Genomic DNA, 7,833 nt, shown 5'->3' with positions numbered 1-7,833 from the left:
ATAGGGTGCCGGAACCAGCAGCTTCGCCAAGCGAGTGTCCGCTGGGCCTTCGGGCAAAGGAGCCGGACAGTTGATCTGTCCGGACGTCACCTGCCAATCCTGTCAAAGGTAAGGGAGCTTAGATCCCGCATGGAGTCAAACTATGAAGAACTGATACCCTGTAAAAGAAAAAAAACAGCTTACCGCGAGAGCGTGACGCTGCGCACTAAATCCGTGATCCTCGGTAGAGGATGCGGGAGCCTCGGCGCCTTTGAAAAGCACCTTCCAGGCATCTTCGTACATCGTGTCGAAGAGCCTGCTCAGAGTTTGGTGCCGCGCCGGGTCGAACTCCCACAGGTTGAAAGCCCATTGTTGACACGGGAGGATCAGGCGGATGAGCATAACCTGGACTACGTTGACAAGTTTGAGCTTCTTGTCCACCAGGGTTTGGATGCATGTTTGGAGTGTGGTCAGCTCTCCTTTTTTACCCCAAGACAGGCCCGTCTCCTTCTAGGAGGTGAGCCGCGTAGGGGGTCCGGATCAGAACTCGGGGGGTGCGACCCATTCAGCGTCGCGCGGCTCGGTGATGTAAAACCACCCCGATTGCCACCCCTTCAGGGTCTCCACAAAGGAGCCCTCGAGCCATAGGACGTTGGCCATCTTGCCTACCATGGCGCCTCCGCACTCCGCCTGGTTGCCACGCACCACCTTCGGCTTGACGTTGAAAGTCTTGAGCCATAGGCGGAAATGGGGGCGGATGCGGAGGAAGGCCTCGCACACGACGATAAATGCCGAGATGTTGAGGACAAAGTTCGGGGCCAGATCGTGGAAATCCAGGCCGTAGTAGAACATGAGCCCCCGGACAAATGGGTGGAGAGGAAAGCCCAGTCCGCGGAGGAAATGGGGGAGAAACACCACCCTCTCATGGGGCCTAGGGGTGGGGATGAGCTGCCCCTTTTCGGGAAGCCGGTACGCGATGTCGTTAGACAGGTATCCGGCTTTCCTCGGCTTTTTGATGTGTCCCTCCGTGACGGAGGAGACCATCAACTTGCCTCCTGCTCCGGACATGGCTGGAGAAGGTTGAGGTGGGGAGTGCGGACTTGGGCGCTGGAGCTCGAGTGCGCAAGAATGGATAGGCGAAGGAGGAAGAAGGCATAGGTGAAAAGGTGGATCCCTATCCCCTTATATGGGTGGAGGCGACTACATGTCCCCACCAGCCTGGTAAAACTCGCTTATCTCCAAGCGCCGTAATCAATGGCGCGGTTGGGTTACCCACCCCCGTATTGATGAGAATCCCGGGATAAGGGGACACGATCTCTGCTTTAACAAGACGTGCCAAGGAAACCGCCTTGCATGACGCGCTGAGGTGGGATATTGAAACGACTCGGATAAAGGCTTGGCCGTGGTGTGACACGCTACGGAATACGTTAGCAAATTAGATTGGTGTAAATATTATTCTCTCTATGGCAATATGCGGAAACTTATTTTGCAGAGCCGGACACTATCTTCGTGTTCAAAACCTTCTATGAAGTACTTGGAGGAGGAACCCGCCTTGCAAGGCCGAAGACAATCTGCGCGCCGGACTCGTCGTCATTGAAGCCTGGTTCAGGGGCTACTGAGGGAGTCCTGGATTAGGGGGTGTTCAGATAGCCGGACTATAGCTTCAGCCGGACTCCTGGACTATGAAGATACAAGATTGAAGACTCTGTCCCGTGTCCGGAAGGGACTTTCCTTGGCGTGGAAGGCAAGCTTGGTGATACGGATATGAAGATCTCCTACCATTGTAACCGACTTTGTGTAACCCTAACCCTCTCCGGTGTCTATATAAACCGGAGGGTTTTAGTCCGTAGGAGAACATACACATCAACAATCATACCATAGGCTAGCTTCTAGGGTTTAGCCTCCTCGATCTCGTGGTAGATCTACTCTTGTACTACCCATATCATCAATATTAATCAAGCAGGACGTAGGGTTTTACCTCCATCGCGAGGGCCCGAACCTGGGTAAAACTTCGTGTCCCTTGTCTCCTGTTACCATCCGGCCTAGACGCACAGTTCGGGACCCCCTACCCGAGATCCGCCGGTTTTGATACCGACACTCATGATCTTTAATTTTAATTTTAATAGTTAGTTCCCACTCATCATAGAGTTTTCTAGGGATATAAGTTTTCAACTCAAGTTTTTCTTCATAAGATTGCATCAAGGCATCAACAATATGTTCGGTGAAGGCTTTATTTTGACTATAAGCATGTGGAGAATTTAGCATGGATTGCAACAAGGAAATACAATCAATTAAAGAGCAACTTTCGTAATTAAATTCCTTGAAATCCAATATAGTGGGTTTAGCAACATCTAGATTTTTATTTCTTTCAATCCCACTTTCATCAATTTCATCATTAAGATCTAAATACTCCAAATTTTTAGAACGCCTTCTAGGTAAAGGAAGATCATATTCAGTTTCATCAAGATTCATATTGCAAAACAAAGATTTAATAGGGGACACATCAATAACTTTTAGATCTTCATCTTGATTTTCATAGGAATTGGAGGAACACGCTTTAATAAAGGCATCTTTGGAAGCACGCATCCTAGCGGTTCTTTCCTTGCACTCATCAATGGAAATTCTCATGGCTTTGAGAGACTCATTGATATCATGTTTAGGAGGAATAGATCTAAGCTTTAAAGAATCAACCTCGAGAGAAATTCTATCAACGTTTCTAGCCAAATCATCAACTTTAAGCAGTTTCTCCTCAAGCAAAGCATTAAAATTCTTTTGTGAATTCATTAACTCTTTAACACTATTCTCAAATTCAGAGGGCATCTTATTATAATTTCCATAAGAGTTGTTGTAGGAATTACCATAAATATTGGAAGGATTACTAGGATATGACCTAGGATTAAAATTCCCTCTATAAGCGTTGTTACCAAAATTCTTCCTACCAACAAAATTCAAATCCATAGATTCATTGTTATTCTCAATCAAAGTAGACAAAGGCATATCATTAGGATCAGAAGAAACACTCTTAGTAGCAAATAATTTCATAAGTTCATCCATCTTTCCACTCAAAACATTAATTTCTTCTATCGCGTGCACTTTTTTATTAGAAGATCTTTCAGTATGCCATTGAGAATAATTAACCATAATATTATCTAGGAGTTTAGTAGCATCTCCTAAAGTGATTTCCATAAAAGTGCCTCCCGCGGCCGAATCTAAAAGATTTCTAGAAGCAAAATTCAATCCGGCATAAAAAATTTCTATGATCATCCACAAATTCAAACCATGAGTAGGGAAATTACGTATCATTAATTTCATTATCTCCCAAGCTTGTGCAACATGTTCATGATCAAGTTGTTTAAAGTTCATAATATCGTTTCTAAGAGAGATGATCTTAGCGGGAGGAAATACTTAGACATAAAAGCATCTTTGCACTTGTTCCATGAGTCAATACTATTCTTAGGCAAAGATGAAAACCAAGCTTTAGTACGATCTCTAAGCGAAAAAGGAAATAGCTTCAATTTAACGACATCATTATTGACATCTTTTTTATTTTGCATATCACATAAATCAACGAAGTTATTTAGATGTGTGGCGGCATCTTCACTAGGAAGGCTGGCGAATTGATCTTTCATAACAAGATTCAACAAAGCAGTATTAATTTCACAAGATTCAACATCGGTAAGAGGAGCAATCGGAGTGCTAAGGAAATCATTATTTTTGGTATTGGTGAAGTCACACAATTTAGTAGTATCTTGAGCCATCGCGACAAACAAGTAATCTAACACACGGGCAAACAAAAAGCAAGCGGGCAAAAAGAGGCAAATAGAGAGGGAGGATAGAGAGGGAGAGGGCGAATAAAACGGCAAGGGTGAAGTGGGGGAGAGGAAAACGAGAGGCAAAAGGCAAATAATGTAATGCGAGAGATAGGAATTGCGATGGGTACTTGGTATGTTGACTTTTCACGTAGACTCCCCGGCAACGGTGCTAGAAATCCTTCTTGCTACGTCTTGAGCTTGCGTTTGTTTTCCCCGAAGAGGAAGGGATGATGCAGTAGAGTAGCGTAAGTATTTCCCTCAGTTTTTGAGAACCAAGGTATCAATCTAGTAGGAGGCCACGCTCAAGTCCCTCGTACCTGCACAAAACGATAGCTACTCGCAACCAACGCGATTAGGGGTTGTCAATCCCTTCACGGTCACTTACGAGAGTGAGATCTGATAGATATAATATTTTTGGTATTTTTGGTATAAAGATGCAAAGTAAAAAGTAAAAGCAAAGTAAAAAAGCAAAGCAAGATTAAAGTGATGGAGATTGATATGATGAGAATAGACCCGGGGGCCATAGGTTTCACTAGTGTCTTCTCTCAAGAGCATAAGTATTCTAAGGTGGGTGAACAAATTACTGTTGAGCAATTGACAGAATTGAGCATAGTTATGAGAATATCTAGGCATGATCATGTATATAGGCATCACGTCCGTGACAAGTAGATTGAAACGATTCTGCATCTACTACTATTACTCCACTCATCGACCACTATCCAGCATGCATCTAGAGTATTAAGTTAAAAACAGAGTAACGCCTTAAGCAAGATGACATGATGTAGAGAGATAAATTCATGCAATATGAAATAAACCCCATATTGTTATCCTCGATGGCAACGATACAATACGTGCCTTGCTGCCCCTTCTGTCACTGGGTAAGGACACCGCAAGACCGAACCCAAAGCTATGCACTTCTCCCATGGCAAGAACTACCAATCTAGTTGGCCAAACCAAACGGATAATTCGAAGAGACTTGAAAAGATAACCAATCATACATAAAAGAATTCAGAGAAGATTCAAATATTATTCATAGATAGACTTGATCATAAACCCACAATTCATCGGTCTCAACAAACACACCGCAAAAAGAAGATTACATCAAATAGATCTCCACAAGAGAGGGGGAGAACTTTGTATTGAGATTCAAAGAGAGAGAAGAAGCCATCTAGCTACTAACTATGGACCCGAAGGTCTGAGGTAAACTACTCACACTTCATCGGAGGGGCTAGGATGAAGTAGAAGCCCTTCGTGATGACGGCCCTCTTCCGGCGGAGCTCCGGAACAGGCCCCAAGATGGGATCTCGCGGATACCGAAAGTTGCGGCGGTGGAATTAGGTTTTTGGCTCCTGTTCTGATCGTTTGGGGGTACGTAGGTATATATAGGAGGAAGGAGTACGTCGGTGGAGCACCGAGGGGCCCACGAGGCAGGGGGCACGCCCCCCACCCTCATGACCTCCTCTTTGACTCCCTGGAGTAGGGTCCAAGTCTCCTAGATCACGTTCGGTGAGAAAATCACGTTCCCGAAGATTTTATTCCGTTTGGACTCCGTTTGGTATTTTGTTTCTCCGAAACACTAAAATAGGCAAAAAAACAACAATTCTGGGTTGGGCCTCCGGTTAATAGGTTAGTCCCAAAAATAATATAAAAGTGGAGAATAAAGCCCAATATAGTCCAAAATAGTAGATAATATAGCATGGAGCAATCAAAAATTATAGATACGTTGGAGACGTATCAGGCATCCCCAAGCTTAATTCTTGCTCGTCCTTGAGCAGGTAAATGATAAAAGAGAATTTTTGATGCGGAGTGCTACTTGGCATAATTTCAATGCAAATCTTCTTAATTGTGGTATGAATATTCAGATTAGAAAGATTCAAGACAAAAGTTTATATTGGCATAAAAAAATAATACTTCAAGCATACTAACAAAGCAATTATGTCTTTTCAAAATAACATGGCCAAAGAAAGTTGTCCCTACAAAATCATATAGTCTGGCTATGCTCCATCTTCACCACACAAAGTATTTAAATCATGCACAACCCTGATGACAAGCCAAGCAATTGTTTCATACTCTAACTTTTTCAAAACTTTTTCAATCTTCACGCAATAATGAGCGTGAGCCATGGATATAGCACTATAGGTGGAATAGAATGGTGGTTGTGGAGAAGACAAAAAGGAGGGTAAGATAGTCTCACATCAACTAGGCGTATCAACGGGCTATGGAGATGCCCATCAATAGATATCAATGTGAGGGAGTAGGGATTGCCATGCAACAAATGCACTAGAGCTATAAATGTATGAAAGCTCAACAAAAGAAACTAAGTGGGTGTGCATCCAACTTGCTTGCTCACCAAGACCTAGGGCAATTTTGAGGAATCCCATCACTGGAATATACCAGCCAAGTTCTATAATGTAAAATTCCCACTAGTATATGAAAGTGACAACATATGAGACTCTCTATATGAAGAACATGGTGCTACTTTGAAGCACAATATATGAGACTCGCTATATCATGGTGCTACTTTGAAGCACAAGTGTGGAAAAAAGGATAGTAGCATTGCCCCTTTTTATTTATTTTATTTTTTTGGGCCTTCTTTTTTTTCTTTGGCCTTTCTCTTTTGGGGGGGGGGGGGACAATGCTCTATTGAATGATGATCATCACACTTTTATTTATTTACAACTCAATGATTACAACTCGATTCTAAAACAAAGTATGACTCTATATGGATGCCTCCGACGGTGTACCAGGATATGCAATGAATCAAGAGTGACAAGTATGAAGAAATTATGAACGGTGGCTTTGCCACAAATACTATGTCAACTACATGATCATGCTAAGCAACGATACAATACTTGCCTTGTTGTCCCTTCTGTCACTGGGTAAGGACACCGCAAGATCGAACCCAAAGCTAAGCACTTCTCCCATGGCAAGAACTACCAATCTAGTTGGCCAAACCAAATGGATAATTCGAAGAGACTTGCAAAGATAACCAATCATACATAAAAGAATTCAGAGAAGATTCAAATATTATTCAAAGATAGACTTGATCATAAACCCACAATTCATCGGTCTCAACAAACACACCACAAAAAGAAGATTACATCGAATAGATCTCCACAAGAGAGGGGGAGAACTTTGTATTGAGATTCAAAGAGAGAGAGGAAGCCATCTAGCTACTAACTATGGACCCGAAGGTCTGAGGTAAACTACTCACACTTCATCGGAGGGGCTAGGATGATGTAGAAGCCCTCCGTGATGATGGCCCTCTTCCGGCGGAGCTCCAGAACAGGCCCCAAGATGGGATCTCGCGGATACAGAAAGTTGCGGTGGTGGAATTAGGTTTTTGGCTCATGTTCTGATCGTTTGGGGGTACGTAGGTATATATAGGAGGAAGGAGTACGTCGGTGGAGCACCGAGGGGCCCTCGAGGCAGGGGGGGCGCGCCCTAGGGGGGCGCGCCCCCCACCCTCGTGACCTCCTCTTTGACTCCATGGAGTAGGGTCCAAGTCTCCTGGATCACGTTCGGTGAGAAAATCACGTTCCCGAAGATTTTATTCCGTTTGGACTCCATTTGATATTCTGTTTCTCTGAAACACTAAAATAGGCAAAAAAATAGCATTCTGGGCTAGGCCTCCGGTTAATAGGTTAGTCCCAAAAATAATATAAAAGTGGAAAATAAAGCCCAATATAGTCCAAAACAGTAGATAATATAGCATGGAGCAATCAAAAATTATAGATACGTTGGAGACGTATCAAGCAACACTATGTAAATAGTACGTGCACAAAAAGAACAAATACTTGCAACCCAACGCGTAAGAGTGGCTGTCAATCCCTCCTAGGTAACTGCGCCAAAAATTGGTAAGTTGACAGGAGAATATTTGTGATAGATTGGATAAATAGCTCTCGATAAAACATGAAATAAAATAAGTAATAAAAAGTGCAGCAAGGTATTTTTGGGTTTTTGGAATAATAGATCTGAAAATAAAAGCGAATAAAAATATATCTCAAAGCAAATATGATAAAGAATAGACCCGGGGGCCGTA

The sequence above is a fragment of the Triticum aestivum genome, chromosome 7A (assembly GCF_018294505.1).
Source record: "Triticum aestivum cultivar Chinese Spring chromosome 7A, IWGSC CS RefSeq v2.1, whole genome shotgun sequence".
Lineage (NCBI taxonomy): Eukaryota > Viridiplantae > Streptophyta > Magnoliopsida > Poales > Poaceae > Triticum > Triticum aestivum.
This window is presented reverse-complemented; position numbering follows the sequence as displayed.